Source organism: Tamandua tetradactyla, chromosome Y, assembly GCF_023851605.1.
Source record: "Tamandua tetradactyla isolate mTamTet1 chromosome Y, mTamTet1.pri, whole genome shotgun sequence".
NCBI lineage: Eukaryota > Metazoa > Chordata > Mammalia > Pilosa > Myrmecophagidae > Tamandua > Tamandua tetradactyla.
In genome coordinates this window covers 16,626,370-16,648,377 of record NC_135354.1, presented here as the reverse complement: position 1 = coordinate 16,648,377, position 22,008 = coordinate 16,626,370, and the positions used below count along the sequence as shown (strand labels likewise).

Genomic DNA, 22,008 nt, shown 5'->3' with positions numbered 1-22,008 from the left:
TCCCCATCATCTGAAAGCAGCTGGATTGATAGAACTGTGGAATGGCCTTTTGAAAATTCATTTATAGTGCCAACTAGGTGGCAACACCTTGAAAGACTAGGGTAGTGTTCTCCAGCAAGGTGCATGTGTTCTGACTCAGCATCCCCTGTATAGTGCTGTTTCTTCCATAGCCAGGTCTATGAGTGATTGTGAAAGCCATTGCCCAGTGCTCCCTTTATCTACAATATGGACAGATGAGTAAACATATGGTTAAAATAAACAAATAATAGGGGAAACATAGGTTAAAATTAATTTAGTAGATTTGAATACTAGTGGTCAATGAAAAGGAGTGGAAAGGGTACGGCATGCATGAGTTTTTCTTTTTCCTTTCTTTTGCTGGAGAGATTGCAAATATTCAAAAAGATTATCATGGTGAGGAATACACAAGTATGTGATGATATTGTGATCCATTGATTGTAACCATGTCAAGAATGTTTGTATGTCAGAATGTTTGTGCATCTATTTGTTGTTTATAATAAAATTATTTTTAAGTGAAAAACATTTTTCTAAAACCTTTAGTTAAAAAAATTGCTAAAGGTAGACACTACTGCTTCTGTGAGGAAGTCTGAATGGCTTGCTAGGATTTTTTAAACAGTCAAATGTGACATTTTATTAAGAAAATAGATATATAAAGATATTTTAAAAAAGAATAATTTTGCTCTTAAGGGTTTTTCTGTCCCATGTGAGTTTGATGATAACATTTTTCATTTCTGTGAAGAAAACTGTGGCATTTAATTGGTGGTGCATTAAATTTGTAAATTGCTTGGGGTGGTATCAACACTTTAATGATATGGTCAGATGATTCATGAATACAAAATATCCTTACTTTTATTTAGATCTTCCCTAAGTGTTTTCAGTAATGATTATTTGCAAATATTTGTTTAGTGATTCCTAACTTTTTTACTTTACTTACTATTTTATTTACTATTATAAATGCAATTTTTTTCTTTATCTCTTATTTTAATTCTTCTTTTTTGTTGTATAGAACCACAGCTGATTTTTCTGTATTGATTCACACCCCTCCATTTGGTGAACCAGCTTATATCGTCTAAGGACTTTCTTGTCATTTTTTCTGGAATTTTTTATATATTGGATTATGTCATGTGTGAACTTATGCCATTTTACTTCTTTATTTAAATTTGAATACTTTTCTTACCCAATTACTCTGGCTAACATTTCCAGGAAAATGTTAAATAGCAATGATGATTCATGGCAATCTTGTCTTCTTTCTAATCATATAGGGAAGATTTGTCTCTTTTTCCAAGAAGTGTGTTGTCAGCAATATGGTTTGCCAAGAAGCCCTTTATCATATTTAAGAAGTCTCCTTTTTTCCCTACCTATCAGAGTTGTCATCAAGAAACTGTGCTGGATTTTATCAGGTTAAATTTCTACATCAGTTGAAATGGTGAGTGGGTCTTTTATCCATTCTATTTATGTGTTGAATTATGTGGATTTGTTATTTTTATGTTGGAATATCCTTGTATTATTGGGATAAATTCCATTTGATCATGGTGTATAATACTTTTAATGTGCAACTGAATTTGGATTGCTAGCTATTTGCTAAGAATTTATGCATCTATGTACATAAGGGTTATTGAACTCTAATTTTCTTTCCATATGCTATTTCTTTCTGACTTTGGTATTTGGATGATGTTGGCCTAATGGAATGAAAAAAGATACCTTCCATCTGCTCCAGCATTTTGGTGAAGTTTTAAATGCTTGGTATTAATTCTTCTCTGAGTGCTTGGTAAAATTCACCAGAAAACTATGGGTCTAAAGTTTCTTTCCTTGGAGCTTTCTTTTACTGACTCAATCTGTTTTCCTATTGTGATGGTCAAGTTCATATGCCAGCTTGGCCAGGTGGTAGTGGCAGGCTGTCTGGTTGGGTAACCATTGGCCTGTCAAATGCTGTGAGGATATTTCATGTGGATATATCATCCACAGCTAAGGAGAGTGTCTTCTGCAGTGAGTGATGCTTAATCTAATCACAAGAAGGCTTTTAAAGAGAATTCAGAAGAGATCAACATTGTTCCTGCTTCAGCCAGCCAGCCTCTCCTGAGAACTGATAGAGGAACTTAAAAGGAGCCCATGGCCTGCCCTACAGATCTTGGACTCTTCCATTCCCTTGGTTGCATGAGGCACTTTTATAAATTTGATATTTATAGGTATCTCCTGCTGATTCTGTTTCTCTAGAGAACCTTAGCTAATACAGCTTGATAACAGGAGTGGCTCTTAAGAAATATAATCTTAAAAACAGGTTTTACAATTGGTTTTCTACCCTCACTAAACTTGAAGTCACTAATGATTGTTTTCTGTAATCAAGATGACACTGATTGTCCATGGTGTGAGCAGGCAAAAGAAATAATCAATACATCTCCATTTGATTCTACTAACTGCTTATATGAGGCAAGGTTCTGGTTGAGAATGTTTTTGACAGTTTTAAAGAGTTTTGTGGAATTAAGAGGTATACAGATGTTGGTTGGTTGTTGTTAGATATGCTGGATACAATGAAAAGGGAAAGAGATGAGCTGAAGCCTTCAAACAAGAAAGTTATGCACTATATGACAGATGTAAAAGTTTCTATGAATGCCCTGAAAAAAATTCTCACTTCCTACAACTACAGACTGGAAATGTCTGAAAATCAGACTCAGTGTTTCATTGTTAGGTAGCAACTTTACAACATAAACTGAAATCTCAACCTTTCATGGTGTCATTCATTAAAGTGAGGGTACTGATTAGAAAAGAGTGGGATGCTGAAAAATGGGATGTCAATATATGGATTGAAAATGATAGGAATGGAGACACTGAAACACTAGATTGTATTGAGCCTTTTCTAGATAAGCCTGTAATAATCTTTCCTGAGGACATGGCCATTCACCCTCCTGCCTGCCCTAAGGAAATGACTTCCCTCCACCAGTCAATTCTGAGGAATCAGTCACCAAACCTCAACCTAAAGGGATTAACCTACAGTGACTGTGAAGCACATAATTATTCCCACTGGGGAAACAGTCCTAGCTCCTCTACCTGGATTGATTTATCCTGTTTCACCAGATGAAACTGCAAACAAATGCCCATGGTCTGCACTCCTGCCACATTACCTTCTCTTTCCAAGACCAGAGCTATGACCTCTTGGTAGCTCCTTACAGTGAGTTGGCTAAGAAAGATAAACTGTGGGCCAGGTATACAGATATCTGCATGATATGCAGGACAGCTGCAGCACCACAAAATTGGGCATCTGCAGCACTAAAACCCCATACCAGGGATATCCTTGAAGGAGGGTGATGAGGAGAAATCCTCTCAGTGAGCAGAACTTTCAACAGTGCACTTGTTTGTTCATTTTACTTTGAAGGAGAGGTGACCAGAGGTGCATTTGCATAATGGGTTGTTGTTAATGGTTTGTCTGGATGTTCATGGACTTGAAAAGTACATCATTGGAATATTGGTGACAAAGGGATCTGGGGAAGAAATATGTAGATAGACCTTTATGAGTGGGCTGGTAACATGAAGAGATTTGTGTCCCATGTGAATGCACACCAGAGGGTGACTTCAGGACAGGAAGGTTTTAATAATCAAGTGGATAAGTTGATATGATTAACTGTTGTGTGGATACCAGTAACCTCTTTCCCCAGAAAGTCCTATCATTGCCCAGTGGGCTCATGAACAAAGTGGTCATGGTGGTAGAGTTGGAGGTTGAGCATGGACACAGCAACACGGACTTCTCCTCACCAAGGCTGACTTGGCTGCAGTCACTGCTGAGTATCCAATCTGCCAGCAGTAGAGATGCACCCTCATCCCCTGTGGCAGTTGGATTCAGGAGTCAACTTGGCCAGGTGAAAGTGCCTAGTTCTCTTGCTGTGGACATTTGTTGCTGATTACATCTGCAGTTGCCTAGGATGCATGCCTGCTGCAATGAATGATGTTTGAATTAATTGGTTTGATGCTTAAATAAGACAGCTCAATGTAGCACAGCCCAAGCAGCTCAGCATACCTCACCTCAGCACTCACAGCTCAGCCCAGGCCTTTGGAGATGCATAGGGAAAGTTGTTGGAACCCAGAGGCCTGGAGAGAAGGACAGCAGATATCACTCTGTGCCTTCATGCATAAGAAAGAGCCTCAGTTGAAAGTTAGCTGCCTATTCTCTGAAGAATCATACATTTTAAATAAATAAATCCTTTTATTAAAAGCCAATGCATCTCTGGTGTGCTGCATTCTGGCAGCTAGCAAACTAAAACACCCCCTTATATAACACCATTCCCCAAGGTGATAAACTAGCTACACGGTGGCAGGTTGATTACATTGGTCACTTCCATCATGAAAGGAGCAGTTAATTGCTCTAACTGGAATTGACATGCTTTAGATATGAGTTTGCTTCCCTGCATACAATGCTTCTGCCCAAACTACCATCTGTTGACTTATGAAATGCTTTATCCATCATCATGGTATTCCACACACCATTGCTACTGATCAAGGAACCCACATCACAGCCAATGAAGTGCAGGAATGGGCATACATGCATGGAATTCTCTGGTCTGATCATGCTCCTCATCTCTAGAGGCAGCTGTGTTAACAGAATGTTAGAATGACCTTTTGAAAACTCAATTATGGTGCCAACTACTTGCAAGGTTGAGGTTATTTTCTCCAGAGGGATGTATATGCTCTGAATCTGCGCCTATCCAGGATCCATGGGTCCAAGAATCAAGGGGTGGGTATGGGAGTGGCACCACTCACTGCTACCCCCAGTGATCCACTAGGAAAGTGTTTTCTTCCTGTCCCTGCAACCTTGAGCCCTGCTGTCTACAGATTTTAGTTCCAGAAGGGGGAGTGCTTCCACCAGGAGAAACAACATTGATTCCATTGAACTGAAAACTTAGCCTGCCACCTGGTCATTTGGGGCCACTCATGTAAGTGGGTTAACAATTGAAGAATGGAATTAATTTACTGGCTGGGGTAATTGACCATGACTGCCAGGGGGAAATAGGACTGCTACTATACAATGGTGGTAAAGAAGAGTTTTCTGGAATATAGGAAATTCCCTAGGGTGTCTCGTGGTACTGCCATGCCCTGTGAACAAAAATCAGTGGAAAACTATAACAACTAAATCTAGGCAGAGGTACCAATGGCTCTTAAACTTCAGGAATGAAGGTTTGGGTCACATCACCAGGCAAAGAACCATGCCCAGCTGAAAGTTCTTATTGAGGGTAAAGGGAACATGAAATGGGTAGTGGAAGAAGGTAGTGATAAATATGAACATGGCTATGTGATCAGTTATAGAAATGATGACTGTAATGCAATGAATATTTCTTCCTTGCTTTGTAATTAAGATCTATGTATTTATTTATAAATCAATTATCTTTGTTTTTCTTCTCTATCATATGATATATGCTGTTTTGTTCATGTTATGGTATTTAAGTTGTAGGATACTAAGTTTAAGAGTGAATATTGCCCTATTTTGGAGAGATTTAATGCATTTCTGTTATGAGCATTATTAGGAAAGGAAAAAAATGTGTCTGTTAGTATTCACTTTAAAGATTAAGTATGGTTTAAGATGATGTGTATAGCTACCAAGCTGACAAGGAGTGTACTGTCATGATCAGGTTCATGTGTCAACTTGGCAAGGTGGTGGCGCCAGGTTGTCTTGTCAGTCAAGCACTGGCCTGTTTTTTGCTTGAGGATATTTCATGGATTTAAATTATGAGTTGGTTGACTGCATCCACCTCTGACTGTATCTGCAGTTAGCTAAGCAGACACTTAAGACCAAGTGTCTTCTGCAGTAAGTGATGTTTAATATAATTATTGAAAGGCCTTTTAAGGAGGAATCAGAAGAAACAATCACTCTTCCTGCTTTAGTCAGCTAGCCTCTCCCAAGAGTTCAAGGGAACCTTCATTGGGGCTGCCAGCCCATGCGCTGCCCTAAAGATCTTAGACTTTTACATCTTCATGGTTGGGTAATTCAGTTTCATAAATTTGATATTTACAGATATTATTTAGAGAATGCTACCTAATACTCCCTGTTATTGCCATTTATGGTCTATTTCTTTTTGAAATAGGTAGGTTGTGCTTTTCTAGAAATTTGTCCATTTTATCTAGGTTTTGTAATTTCTTGGCATACAGCTGTTCATAATATCTTCTTATAATCCTATTTATTACTGTAAGGGCCACAATAATTTTCCATTTCCATTTCTAATTTTTGTTAAGTACCATCTCCTTTTTTCTTTGTTTGTCTAGCCAATATCTTGTCTATTTCTTCCCCAAGAAATTAACTTTTGGTTTCAATGATTTTTCTATTCTCTAGTTCATTTATCTCCACTCTGATCTTCTTATTATTTTTCTTCTGCTCAATTTGTGTTTAATTTGATCTTTAATTTTACAGATTCTTCAGGTGTAAGAATAGACTAATAATTTGATGTCTTTTAAAATATGAGATTGAGAGATATAAATTTATCTGTGGGCACTGTCTTTGCTGTGTGTAATAAGTTTTGTATGTTGCATTTTCATTCTTATTTTTCTCAAGGCATTTCTTTGACCAATTACATTGCTTAACTTCCACATATTTGTAAATTTTCTAGTTCTCCAACTGTAATTGATTTATGGTTCTCCCACTGTAATTGATTTCTAGTTTACTTCCATAGTGATTGAAGAAAATGTTTTGCATGGCTTTGATACTTTTTAATTTATAGAAATCTGATTGAAGAAAATGTTTTGCATGGCTTTGATACTTTTTAATTTATAGAAAATTGTTTTCTGACCTAATATATGATCTTTCTTTAAAAATTACCTGTGTTCACTTGTGAACTGCTGCTGTAGTTGGATAAATTGTTCTATGTATGTCTACCAGGATTAGATGACTTTTTTTTTTTTTACATATTCTATGTCTGTATTGGTCTTCTGTATAGATGTTCCATCCGTTATTGAAATAGGGTGTGCAAATCTCCTACTAATAATATAGAACCATATATATTTTCCTTTCAACATTATCAATATTTGCTTCATATATTTTAGGGCTCTCTTTAAAGGTGCATAAACATATGTAATCATTGTATCTCTAGAAAAATTGACCTTCTCTCTATATATGAACCTGCTCTGTCCTCACTGACAAATTTTCCTTAAAGTCTATTTTACCTGAGATTAGTATACCTAAATCCCTTCCATTTCATCAACTATTTGCATGACATGATTTTTTTCATGCTTTCACTTTCAACCTACCTATGTCTTTGAATTTTAGGTAGGTCTGGTGTAAACAGCACATAGTGGGTCATATTTTTCTATCTGTTCTGTCATAGTTTACATTTGGGCTGAACAATTAAACCATTTATATTTAAGTTTCTAGAAATTCAAGGCTTTCCTCTGAACTCTATGTTAAGTTTTTTAAGTATTCTATCTGTTTTCATCTTATTTCTTCCATTACTTTCTGTTATAGTCAGAGTTGTTAATGGAAACAGACCCAACTGGAGATATATACATATGCTCAATAATTATATATTATATATTATGTAAATATTTTTAGATATTTATAGGAATTGGCACACATGACTGTGGGCATGGACAAGTCTAATATCTGCAAGGCTGACAATAGGTTGGAATTCCAATAAATGTTTTCAGTGAATTCCTAAGAAGTTTATGGGCTGAAGCTTAGGTGTTTCTCTCATAGCCAGGATTCATGGGTCCAGCAATCAGGGGTGGAAATTCTCTCTTCTCACTGCTGAAATCATCCCTTCTCCTTTTAAGGATGTTTTAGTTTGCTAGCTGCTGGAATGCAATATACCAGAAACAGATTGTCTTTGAAAAAGGGAATTTAACAAGTTGCTAGTTTGCAGTTCTAAGGCTGAGAAAATGTCCCAACTAAAATAAGTCTATAGAAATGTCCAATCAAAAGCATCCAGGGAAAGATATCTTGATTCAAGAAGGTTGATGATGTTCAGTGTTTCTCTCTCAGCTAGAAGGGCACATGGTGAACATGGCAGCAACTTCTGGCTTTCCCATGATTCTACAAAAAAGGAACTCCCTCCAAAATGTTTCCTCTTTTAAAGGATTCCAGCAAGCAAATCCAATTGCAATAGGTGTAGACACACATCATGGAAATTATCTAATCAAAATTACCACCCACAATTGTGTGGGTCACATCTCCATGGGAACAATAAAAATGCTCCCACCCAGCAATATTAGATGAGTATTAAAGGACATGGCTTTTCTGAGGTCTGCCACAGATTCAAACCAGCACATTCCACCCTTTGGTTCTCCAAAAGACACAGTCTTTCCAAATGCAAAATACATTCATTCCATAACAATATCAGAAAGCCATAAGCCATTTTAGTAACAATACAAATAAAATAAAGTTTTAACAAAACTTTAACTTTAACAAATAAAGTTAGAAACACTATAAAATCTACACCCATAGCAGGTGGATATGCTAACTGGAATCCTTTAAAAGAGGAGTGTCCTGAGGCAATATTCTCCTCTGACTCTGGACCTGTAAAACTCAGAATATATTATTTACTGCCAACATATGAAAGAGGAACATTAATAGGATATGTATACCCATTTCCATAAGAAGGAAGGAACACAGAAGTCACCAGACCCACACATCTTCAAAAATCCACAGGGCAAAGTCTATTACATTTCAAGGTCTGAGAGTTACTTATTTTGGGGGCTTTAGAAAGCAGCAGTCCCACCCTTTCCAAAGGCCTATACAGTAACTTGTGTCTCTCCAAATGCAAACTAAAGGGACACTGGGGAGACCACCTTTTTTTCAGCTCCACCCTCTCCAAGCATTGGGGCTGCACCCAGACACTCTGCCATCTCCAGAAAACATGCTCAACCCCTCCATATGATGGCAGTCAGGTTCTCCCCAAACCCCAAGGAATGTGTTTCACCCTCTCCAAGGTCTGAGGTGGAAGGACTCTTCCACTGCAATGAGGTGAAGGACCCATCCTCTGCCTTCAAGACAAAGTCACCCCCTCCATGGGCTTGGGTGGGTCTGTTCTCCTGGCCTGAGGCTTCTTGACTTCATACCCCAACTTCCATGGTTTTGTCTTTGAAGTTATTTTTCCTCCAATTTATCCCTTCTCTGAACCCCCCAGTCCAGACTGGCAGTGGCTCTGTTATACAGGTCCCACAGCACTCTCATTGGCTTTCTATGTAGTGGCCTTGAATCATGCCCATCAGACATAAGGAGTTTCCACAAATCCTTCCTGGATAACTCCATACCCGATCTTGACTTTCTCTGAAATGGCTGACTGGTTCCACATTTGTTTAAATCCACACATAGGGCAGTATACTCTGGGATCTCCCTTTCTGTAGGTCCTGAATTTTCCACGACCTCAATTTCTGGTTCCATTTTACTCAAGAGTTCAGTTTTCAGCTTATCTCTTTCCTGTCACATTTCACTATAAGCAGCAAGAAGAAACTTGGCTGCACTTTCCACATTTAATTTGGAGATCTCTTCTGCTAAATATCCAAGTTGATGACTTTTAAAATCTGCCTTCCAACCAAAACCACAAGTCAACTTTGCCAGATTACCTTCCATTTTAAAACAAGGATCATCTCCAGTCTGTAATGACACATGTCTCATTTCTGTCTAGAGTCTGTCTAAGGTCAGAGATATCTTCAGAGTCCACATTTCTACCAAGATTCTCCTCAAAAAATTTTAGGCCTTCTTTATCACACTTCTCAAAACTCCTCCAGATTCTTCCCCTTATCCATTTAAGAAGCATTCCAACATATTTGATATTTGCAAACCACACCAGCACCCCACTTTCCAGGTACCAAAATGCTTTCTAGTTTGCTAGCTGCTGGAATACAATACACCAGAAATAGAATGGCTTTTAAAGAGAGAATTTAATGAGCTGATAGTTTACAATTCTAAGGCCAAGAAAATGTCCCAATTAAACAAGTCTATAGAAATGTCCAATCAAAGCCCTCAGGGAAAGATAACTTGGTTCAAGAATGCCAATGATATTCAAGAATTCTCTCTCAGCTGGAAGGGCACAGGGCAAACATGGCAGCATCTGCTGGCTTTCTCATAGATCTACAAAAAAGGGACTCCCTCCAAAATGTTTCCTCTTTTAAAGGATTCCAGCAAGCAACCCCACCTGCAATGAGTATAGATGCACCTCCATGGAAATCATCTAATCAAAAGTTACCAGCCACAATTGAGTGGGTTGCATCTCCATGGGAACAATCAGAATGCTCCCATCCAGCAATACTCCATGAAGATAAAAGGACATGTCTTTTCTGGGTTCCACCACGGATTCAAACTTCAGCATTTTCATGAGGAAATGGATTCATTCAATGTTGAAGACAAAGTTCTAAATTGGTTGTAGATGCAATCAGTCAAATATGTAATCAGTTTACTAATGATTTAAATGCATTAAACATCCTTGTAATAACAACCAGACCACTGTTTGCTTGAAACAATACCATATCCTAGTCAAAATGATCAAGAAATTAACTACCACAGTGCCTATTTGTAATTTAGTTGATTTTTTTATAATGAACACCTTAGAATATCAAATCATTTTTTTCCGTGCATATTTTTCTGTTTTATTTCCTTTGAGGTTTCTGTGGGGCATAAAGTTTAGCATACTGGGACCATACAAATTCCTTCAGTTTAATACCAACTTAATTGCAATATCATAGACAAACTATATTCTGATACCCTACCATGGCCCCAATATTACATAGATATTTCTTGTCACAAATTACATACTAATACAGTATTTGTATTAATATATAACAGTCCACCTTTAGTCAACTTTTCAGCCATACATATTTCCTTAAAATATACTTAATCGCTCATCAGAAAATAAAAGGCATATTTTCACTTGATAATACAAAACAGCCCTGTATACAAATAGAAACAGATGAACTCTTCCCTCAGTAAGGTGCAAGTTCTTAGTAATATTCAATCTTTTAAAAATCTTTTTTAACAGTTTTATTCACACACTGTACAAATCCACCCAAAGTGTAAAATCATTGGCTTTCAGCATAATGACAGTTTTTCATTCATCACTCCAGTTAAGATGAGAACATTCTCATTGTTTCTTAAGAAAAAATTTCCATATCCCTTATATCTGCTATTATTGACATTTGGCTTTGGTATAGTGCCTTTGCTGCCATTAATGCAAGACCACTGCAATATTTTGACCTTATTTCTTCCATATACCACCTTATTATTGAAACTTGTAATAACGATGGATTTTCTAATTTTCTATTATTTATAAAAATTAATCAAAATGTCCCAATTAAAACAAGTCTATAGAAATCAAAGGCATCCAGGGAAAGATATCTTGGTTCAAGAAGGTCAATGAAGTTCATGGTTTCTCTTTCAAGCGAGAAGGCACATGGCAAACAGGGTCAGGGTTTCTCCCTCATCAGGAAAGGCATGTGGCAAACATGGCATCATCTGCTAGCTTTCCCTCCTGGCTTTCCTTCATGGAGCTCCCCAGGAGGCATTTTCCTTCTTCATTTACAAAGGTTGCTGCCTGATGAACTTTGCTTCTTATGGCTATGTCATTTTCCACTCTCTTGAATCTCCTTCATTTTCTAAAATGTTTCTTCCTTTATGGGAGTTCAGAAACTATCAAGACCCACTCAAATGGGTGGAGACACACCTCCACCTAACCCAGTTTAACAACCACTCTTGCTTAAATCAAATCTCTAGGGAGATGATCTAATTACAGTTTCAAACATACAATGCTAAATAAGGATTAGAAGAAGTGGCTTAAATATGGCTTTTCTAGGGTCCATACATCATTTCAAACCAGCACATTCCACCTGGACCCTAAAAATGTCATGTATTCCCCATATACAAAATAAATTAATTTTGTAACAATATCAGAAATCCTTAAGCCATTTCAACAGCAATACAAATTAAATGCAAAGTTAGAAACAGAACAAACTCCTGTAAAATTTAGTTACAGGCATGTTCTGTTCTAAGGCAAAATTATCTCTGGCTCTGGACCTGTGAAATTCAGAATACATTATTTACTGCCATCATGGAAAGGAGGAACAATCATAGGATACATATACCCATTTCCATAGGGAGGAAGGAACACAGGGATCACCAGACCCAAGGAGTTTCAAAAACCTGCAGGGCAAAGTCCATCAGATTTCAAATTCTGAGCATCATTTATCTTCAGGGCTTTAGAAAGCAGCAGTCCCACCCACTCCAAGGGCCTACACAGAGGCCAACCTCTGTCTGAAATCAACCTTGATTTGAGGGACATTGGGGAGACCTTTTTTCATTCAGCTCCAACTTCTGCAAGCATTGAGGCTCCACCCCAGCTCTTTGTCTTCTCCGGTGCACATACTCAACTCCTCCATGTGGTGGCAGCCAGGTTCTCCCAAACCCCAAGGAATGTGCTTCACCTTCTCAAAAGGCCTGAGGCAGCATGACCCTTCCTCTGCAATGAGGTGTAAGGCCCATCCTCTGTCTTTGGGGCAAATTCACCCTCTCCATGGGCTTGGGTGGGTCTGTTCTCTTGGACCGGGGCTTCATACCCTAGACTCCATGGTTTTGCCTTTGAAGTGATTTTTCCTCCAATTTGTCAAGACTGGCCAGGGCTCTGTTTATACAGGTTCCACAGCACTCTCATTGGCTTTCTATGCAGCAGCCTTGAATCATGCTCATCAGACATAAGGAGTTTCCACAAATCCTTCCTGGATAACTCCATGTCTGATCCTGGCTTTCTGAAATGGCTGACTGGTTCCACATCTGGTCAAATCCTCACATGGAGCACTATTCTCTGGGTTCTCCCAGTCTGGAAGCCCAGAATTTTCCAGGACACCAATTTCTGGTTTCATTGTACTCAAGAGTTCAGTTTTCAGTTTATCTCTCTCCTATCCTATTGCAGTATAAGCAGTGGGGAGAAACCTGGCTGCACTTCCAACATTTCTTTGAAGATCTCTCCTGCTAAATTTTCAAGCTGATGGCTTTGAAGATATGCCTTTCAGCCAAAGCCAGTAGTAAATTTTGCCAGATTACCTGCAATTTTAAAACAAGACTCATCTTCCTTCCAGTCTATAATACATGCCTCATTTCTGTCTGTCTTTATCAGAAGTTTCTTTAGAGCCCACATTTTTACAAACAGTCTCTTCAAAGCATTCTAGGCCTTCTCTATCAAGCTTCTCACAACTCTTCCAGATTCTTTCCCTTGCAATTTAAAATGCTGTTCCAACATATTTGGTATATGTAAACTGCAGCAGCACCTGGCTCTCTAGTACCAAAATCTGTTCTAGCTTGCTAGCTGCCATAATGCAATTCATCAGAAATGGAATTTAAAAGGGAGATTTAATGAGCTGATAGTTTACAGTTCTAAGCCAAAGAAAATGTCCCAATTAAAATAAGTCTATAGAAATGTCTGGTTAAAGGCATCCAGGGAAAGATAACTTGGTTCAAGAAGGCCAATGAAGTTCAGGGACTCTCTCTCAAGTGAGATGGCAAATGGCAAACAGGGTCAGGGTTTCTCTCTCATCTGGAAAGGCATGTGGAAAACATGGCATCATCTGCTAGCTTTTCCTCCTGACTTCCCTTCATGGAGCTCCCCAGGAGGCATTTTCCTTCTTCATTTACAAAGGTTGCTACCTGATGAACTCTGCTTCTTATGGCTATGTCATTCTCCTCTCTCTCAGAATCTTTCATTCTCCAAAATGTTTCCTCTTTTATAGGATTTCAGAAATAATCAAGACATATCTCCACCTAATCCAGTTTAACAACCTCTTAGGATTAAATAAAATCTCTAGGCAGATTATCTAATTACAGTTTCAAACATACAATGCTGAATAGGGGTTAGAAGAAGTGGCTGCCTCTACAAAATGAGATTAGGATTTAAATATGTCTTTTCTAGAGTTGATATATCATTTGAAACCAGGAGGGACATCAACCTTCGTTTTTTCTTTTTTTTTTTACTTTTTTTTTAATAAAAATAATTAACTAACAACATTTAGAAATCATTCCATTCTACATAAGCAATCAGTAATTCTTAATATCATCACATAGATGTATGCTCATCATTTCTTAGTACATATGCATCGATTTAGAAAAAGAAATAGCAAGATAACAGAAAAGAAATAAAAAAATGATAATATAGAGAAAAAAATTAAAAATACAAAAATATATAAGAAAAAAAAACAAAAAACTATAGCTCAGATGCAGCTTCATTCAGTGTTTTAACACAATTACATTACAATTAGGTACTATTGTGCTGTCTTTTTTTTTTTTTTTAGAAATCATATCATTCTACATATGCAATCAGTAATTCTTAACATCATCACATAGATGCTTGATCATCGTTTCTTAGTACATTTGCATTGGTTTAGAAGAACTAGTAATACAACCGAAAAAGATATGGAATGTTAATATAGAGAAAAAAAATAAAAGTAATAATAGTAAGAACAAAACAAAAAAAACAAAACAAAAACCTATAGCTCGGATGCAGCTTCATTCAGTGTTTTAACATGATTACTTTACAATTAGGTATTATTGTGCTGTCCATTTTTGAGTTTTTGTATCTAGTCCTATTGCACAGTCTGTATCCCATCAGCTCCAATTACCCATTATCTTACCCTGTTTCTAACTCCTGCTGGACTCTGTTACCAATGACATATTCCAAGTTTATTCTCAAGTGTCGATTCACATCATTGGGACCATACAGTATTTGTCTTTTAGTTTTTGGCTAGACTCACTCAGTATAATGTTCTCTAGGTCCATCCATGTTATTACATGCTTCATAAGTTTATCCTGCCATAAAGCTGCATAATATTCCATCATATGTATATACCACAGTTTGTTTAGCCACTCCTCTGTTGATGGACATTTTGGCTGTTTCCATCTCTTTGCAATTGTAAATAACGCTGCTATAAACATTGGTGTGCAAATGTCCGTTTGAGTTTTTGCCCTTAATTCCTTTGAGTAGATTCCCAGCAATGGTATTGCTGGGTCGTATGGCAATTTTATATTCAGCTTTTTGAGGAACCGCCAAACTGCCATCCACAGTGGTTGCACCATTTGACATTCCCACCAACAGTGGATAAGTGTGCCTCTTTCTCCGCATCATCTCCAGCACTTGTCATTTTCTGTTTTGTTGATAATGGCCATTCTGGTGGGTGTGAGATGATATCTCATTGTGGTTTTGATTTGCATTTCTCTAATGGCCAGGGACATTGAGCATCTCTTCATGTGCCTTTTGGCCATTTGTATTTCCTCCTCTGAGAGGTGTCTATTCAAGTCTTTTTCCCATTTTGTAATTGGTTTGGCTGTCTTTTTGTTGTTGAGTTGAACAATCTCATTATAAATTCTGGATACTAGACCTTTATCTGATATGTCGTTTCCAAATATTGATTCCCATTGTGTAGGCTGTCTTTCTACTTTCTTGATGAAGTTCTTTGATGCACAAAAGTGTTTAATTTTGAGGAGTTCCCATTTATTTATTTCCTTCTTCAGTGCTCTGGCTTTAGGTTTAAGGTCCATAAAACTGCCTCCAAATGTAAGATTCATAAGATATCTCCCTACATTTTCCTCTAACTGTTTTATGGTCTTAGACCTAATGTTTAGATCTTTGATCCATTTTGAGTTAACTTTTGTGTAGGGTGTGAGATATCAGTCTTCTTTCATTCTTTTGCATATGGATATCCAGTTCTCTAGGCACCATTTATTGAAGAGACTGTTCTGTCCCAGGTGAGTTGGCTTGACTGCCTTATCAAAGATCAAATGTCCATAGATGAGAGGGTCTATATCTGAGCACTCTATTCTATTCCATTGGTCGATATATCTATCTTTATGCCAATACCATGCTGTTTTGTCCACTGTGACTTCATAATATGCCTTAAAGTCAGGCAGTGCAAGACCTCCAGCTTCGTTTTTTTCCCTCAAGGTGTTTTTAGCAATTCGGGGCACACTGCCCTTCCAGATAAATTTGCTTATTGGTTTTTCTATTTCTGAAAAATAAGTTGTTGGGATTTTGATTGGTATTGCATTGAATCTGTAAATCAATTTAGGTAGGATTGACATCTTAACTATATTTAGTCTTCCAATCCATGAACACGGTATGCCCTTCCATCTATTTAGGATGGAAATCTGTGATTTCCTTTAGCAGTTTTTTGTAGTTTTATTTATATAGGTTTTTTGTCTCTTTAGTTAAATTTATTCCTAGGTATTTTATTCTTTTAGTTGCAATTGTAAATGGGATTCGTTTCTTCATTTCCCCCTCCGCTTGCTCATTGCTACTGTATAGAAATGCTACAGATTTTCAAATGTTGATCTTGTAACCTGCTACTTTGCTGTACTCATTTATTAGCTCTAGTAGTTTTGTTGTGCATTTTTCCGGGTTTTCAACGTATAGTATCATATCGTCTGCAAACAGTGATAGTTTTACTTCTTCCTTTCCTATTTTGATGCCTTGTATTTCTTTTTCTTGTCTAATTGCTCTGGCTAGAACCTCCAACACAATGTTGAATAATAGTGGTGATAGTGGACATCCTTGTCTTGTTCCTGATCTTAGGGGGAAAGTTTTCAATTTTTCCCCATTGAGGATGATATTAGCTGTGGGTTTTTCATATATTCCCTCTATCATTTTAAGGAAGTTCCCTTGTATTCCTATCCTTTGAAGTGTTTTCAACAGAAAAGGATGTTGAATCTTGTCAAATGCCTTCTCTGCATCAATTGAGATGATCATGTGATTTTTCTGCTTTGATTTGTTGATATGGTGTATTATATTAATTGATTTCTTTATGTTGAACCATCCTTGCATACCTGGGATGAATCCTACTTGGTCATGCTGTATAATTCTTTTAATGTGTTGTTGGGTATGATTTGCTAGAATTTTATTGAGGATTTTTGCATCTATATTCATTAGAGAGATTGGCCTGTAGTTTTCTTTTTTTGTAATATCTTTGCCTGGCTTTGGTATGAAGGGGATGTTGGCTTCATAGAATGAATTAGGTAGTTTTCCCTCCGCCTCGGGTTTTTTGAAGAGTTTGAGGAGACTTGGTACTAATTCTTTCTGGAATGTTAGATAGAATTCAGATGTAAAGCCATCTGGTCCTGGACTTTTCTTTTTAGGAAGCTTTTGAATGACTGATTCAATTTCTTTACTTGTGATTGGTTTGTTGTGGTCATCTATGTCTTCTTGAGTCAAAGTTGGTTGTTCATGTCTTTCCAGGAACCCGTCCATTTCCTCTAAATTGTTGTATTTATTAGCGTAAAGTTGTTCATAGTATCCTGTTATTACCTCCTTTATTTCTGTGAGGTCAGTAGTTATGTCTCCTCTTCCATTTCTGATCTTATTTATTTGCATCCTCTCTCTTCTTCTTTTTGTCAATCTTGCTATGGGCCCATCAAACTTACTGATTTTCTCATAGAACCAACTTCTGGCATTATTGATTTTCTCTATTGTTTTCATGTTTTCAATTTCATTTATTTCTGCTCTAATCTTTATTTCTTTCCTTTTGCTTGCTTTGGGATTAGTTTCCTTTTGCTTGCTTTGGGATTAGTTTGCTGTTCTTTCTCCAGTTCTTCCAAATGGATAGTTAATTCCTGAATTTTTGCCTTTTCTTCTTTTCTGATATAGGCATTTAGGGCAATAAATTTCCCTCTTAGCACTGCCTTTGCTGTGTCCCATAGGTTTTGATATGTTGTGTTTTCATTTTCATTCGCCTCGAGGTATTTGCTAATTTCTCTAGCAATTTCTTCTTTGACCCAGTCATTGTTTAGGAGTGTGTTGTTGAGCCTCCACGTATTTGTGAATTTTCTGGCACTCTGCCTATTATTGATTTCCAACTTCATTCCTTTATGATCCGAGAAAGTGTTGTGTATGATTTCAATCTTTTTAAATTTGTTAAGACTTGCTTTGTGACCCAGCATATGGTCTATCTTTGAGAATGATCCGTGAGCACTTGAGAAAAAGGTGTATCCTGCTGTTGTGGGATGTAATGTCCTATAAATGTCTGTTAAGTCTAGCTCATTTATAGTAATATTCAGATTCTCTATTTCTTTATTGGTCCTCTGTCTAGATGTTCTGTCCATTGATGAGAGTGGTGAATTGAAGTCTCCAACTATTATGGTATATGAGTCTATTTCCCTTTTCAGTGTTTGCAGTGTATTCCTCACGTATTTTGGGGCATTCTGGTTCGGTGCGTAAATATTTATGATTGTTATGTCTTCTTGTTTAATTGTTCCTTTTATTAGTATATAGTGTCCTTCTTTGTCTCTTTTAACTGTTTTACATTTGAAGTCTAATTTGTTGGATATTAGTATAGCCACTCCTGCTCTTTTCTGGTTGTTATTTGCATGAAATATCTTTTCCCAACCTTTCACTTTCAACCTGTGTTTATCTTTGGGTCTAAGATGTGTTTCCTGTAGACAGCATATAGAAGGATCCTGTTTTTTAATCCATTCTGCCAATCTATGTCTTTTGATTGGGGAATTCAGTCCATTGACATTTAGTGTTATTACTGTTTGGATAATATTTTCCTCTACCATTTTGCCCTTTGTATTATACATATCATATCTGATTTTCCTTCTTTCTACACTCTTCTCCATACCTCTCTCTCCTGTCTTTTTGTATCTGACTCTAGTGCTCCCTTTAGTATTTCTTGCAGAGCTGGTCTCTTGGTCACAAATTCTCTCAGTGACTTTTTGTCTGAGAATGTTTTAATTTCTCCCTCATTTTTGAAGGATAATTTTGCTGGATATAGGAGTCTTGGTTGGCAGTTTTTCTCTTTTAGTAATTTAAATATATCATCACACTGTCTTCTAGCTTCCATGGTTTCTGCTGAGAAATCTACACATAGTCTTATTGGGTTTCCCTTGTATGTGATGGATTGTTTTTCTCTTGCTGCTTTCAAGATCCTCTCTTTCTCTTTGACCTCTGACATTCTAACTAGTAAGTGTCTTGGAGAATGCCTATTTGGGTCTAATCTCTTTGGGGTGCGCTGCACTTCTTGGATCTGTAATTTTAGGTCTTTCCTAAGAGTTGGTAAATTTTCAGTGATAATTTCTTCCATTAGTTTTTCTCCTCCTTTTCCCTTCTCTTCTCCTTCTGGGACACCCACAACACGTCTATTTGTGCGGTTCATATTGTCCTTGTGTTCCCTGATCCCCTGTTCAAATTTTTCCATTCTTTTCCTGATAGTTTCTATTTCTTTTTGGAATTCAGATGTTCCATCCTCCAAATCACTAATTCTATCTTCTGTCTCTTTAAATCTATCATTGTAGGTATCCATTGTTTTTTCCATCTTTTCTACTTTATCCTTCACTTCCATAAGTTCTGTGATTTGCTTTTTCAGTTTTTCTATTTCTTCTTTATGTTCAGCCCATGTCCTCTTCATGTTTCCCTCAATTTATCAATTTCATTTTTGAAGAGGTTTTCCATTTCTGTTGTATATTCAGCATTAGTTTTCTCAGCTCTTGTATCTCATTTGAACTATTGGTTTGTTCCTTTGACTGGGCCATATTCTCAATCTTCTGAGCGTGGACCGTGTTCTTCTGCTGCCTGCGTCTGGGCATCTAGTCAGATTTCCCTGGGTGTCACACCCAACAAAGTTGTAAGATTTTTCTGTGAAATCTCTGGGTTCTGTTTTTCTTATCCTGCCCAGTAGGTGGTGCTCGTGGCACCCGTTTGTCTCATGTGTTTGAAATGGAACCGCCCAGTCACCGATCTCCGCGGCCTGGGGATTTCCAATCCAATTCTCTCCACTGGTTCAGGTACCGTGCGTGGTGGGGGCGTCAGCTGCCATGGCTTGAGGGTACCCTGTGGCTGGTCACCGGCTGCAGCGGGCCCGGGAATTTTGCCACCGGACCAGGAAGTCACCTGCGGGGGAAGGGCTTCAGTCACCAGCCGGCGCGGCCTGGGAATTCCCCACCTGACCAGGAAGCCGCCTGTGGTGGGGGGGCCACCACGGCTTGGATAGCCCTCTGATCTGAGACTCATAGCCGCGGACTCGAAGCTGAGACTCGAAACCGCCTGCAAAAGAGGGGCACTGGCCACCTCGGATTGGGACACTTGCCTCTCCGAGACTCTCAGCCAGCCCGGGAAAGAGGGAGGGAGTAGCTCCGACTGCCGCAGCTGCCGCTGCTCGGGAAATCGCGTGCCGCTCGTGAATCTCACTGTAGCCAAGTCTCACAGTCAGACTAGCCAGTCCAGACTGAGGTACACTGTGTTTCCATTCCCTGCCATAGCCCCGGGAGCTGTCCTGCACTGTTTCAGTTCACCTAGTAGTTGCTTTGGAGGAGGAGGAACTAAGATGCATGTACCTTACTAAGCCGCCATCTTAGGAATCCCAACCTTCTTTTTGAACCATATTCACACTCAGCTTTGTTAATTACACTTAAGCATTGTGTTGCCCTCAAATATTATTGTGCTATTAATTTTTGAGTCTTTATAATTAACCTCATTAAAATATTCTGTACCCCTTAAAACCAAATGCCCAGACTTTGCTACAGCACTGAGAAGCCCATCCCTTCTCTGAGGAGTCACCACAGTGACTGGGACCTTACAAAAATATCCAGAAAGTGAGGAGCACTTTAAGGTCTTCATTGCTGCTCAGTACAGCTGGGCGCAGGTCTGCATGTCTCTGCACCACTCCTCTGCACTTCCACTTTGGCCAAACCAACCACACTCCTGAATTATTCTACAAATTTTCTGCTGGCAACATTCTAGCTCTGAAGATGATGATGGATTCTGTGTGCTTGAGAGTGATGCCACTGTCTATTATGTGAGCAATGAGGAACTCTGGGAAGTATTCCAGAGCCACAGTGCAAGTGGTACAGTGGGTAAGTTTTGCTGAGTTCCTCCAGCTGGTACCTGGGTTTTCCCCACATCAGGCATTATGAATCACAAAAAACAGGTCACAGAGAATGCAGAGGAAGAGGTGAGGTGAATTCTGGGGCTGCTGGATACTCACTTGGTGGATGACTCTGGCTGGCATCATAGCTGTCTGCTTCCTATTGTGGCTCTATAACAGGTCCTTGAGCCTTATTTTCACCATGCCTTCCTCAGTACCAATCACTGGTTCATCACCAGTTTCAGACAGTTTTAGAGGAGGTAAAACTCTGTGAGAAGTTTGATGATAAGAAGTTTGCAGAGAGGCAGGCTAAAAAGGATACCCCATGGAAAGAGAAGGCTCTCTGGGAGGAGAAGCAGAGGCCTGAGGCTGAGCAGAAAGAGGAGAAAGAGGTAACTGCTCCTGCTCCTGAAGAGGAGATGGATGAATGTGAGCAGGCCCTGGCTGCTGAGCCAAAGGCAAAAAATAACTTTGCTCACGTGCCCAAAAGTATCTTTGTGTTGGATGAATTTAAGTGCAAGTATTCCAAAGAGGGCACAATTTTGATGGCGTTGCCACAGTTCAGAAGCACTTTGATAAGGATGGCTAGTTCCCATGGTATTCTGAGTACTACTTTCTTGTAGGGTTCACCCAGACCTTCATGTTCTACAACCTTATTAATGGAATGTTCCAATGATTGGACAAGCTGAGAATGAATGCCTTTGCCAGTTTCATTCTCTTTAGAACCAACAGTAGCAGTTCCATTTCAGAAGTGTGGGTCTCCCAAGGTCAAGAGCTTGCCTTTCCACTGAAATTGGATTTGTAAGTGGACTATGAGTCGTATACACGGGGTAAGCTGGATCCTGGTTGTGAGATGGCCCAGACACTGGTTTCAGAGTACTTTTCTGGGCAGGGGCCTTTCAAGTGTGAGCAAAACCTTCATCAAGGCAAGATTTTCAAGATAACATCTCTTGCCATCACCTAGCTACCTGCACCTGTCCTTTAGGGAAATGGGGGTCACCAAAGGAAACTTAACAATTGAAAAAATAAATAAATTGCCCAATCATTGTGCTCTTTCTATCTCTTGATAACCTTTTTATCTAATTCAACTGCCAGTGCTCCCTCATTATAGTTAGTTTATGTAAGTGAGAACATATAGTAAATGTCCCATTTATTTCACTCAAAATAATGACTCAAGTTTCATCCATGTTG

The 22,008-nt window shown here is 38.4% G+C and overlaps 1 pseudogene; it reads left to right on the top strand.

Moving 5' to 3' along the window:
• Positions 1 to 3,695: 3,695 nt before the first annotated feature.
• On the top strand, positions 3,696 to 21,781 carry LOC143672577 (elongation factor 1-gamma pseudogene; annotated as a pseudogene).
• The last annotated feature ends 227 nt before the right edge of the window (positions 21,782 to 22,008 follow it).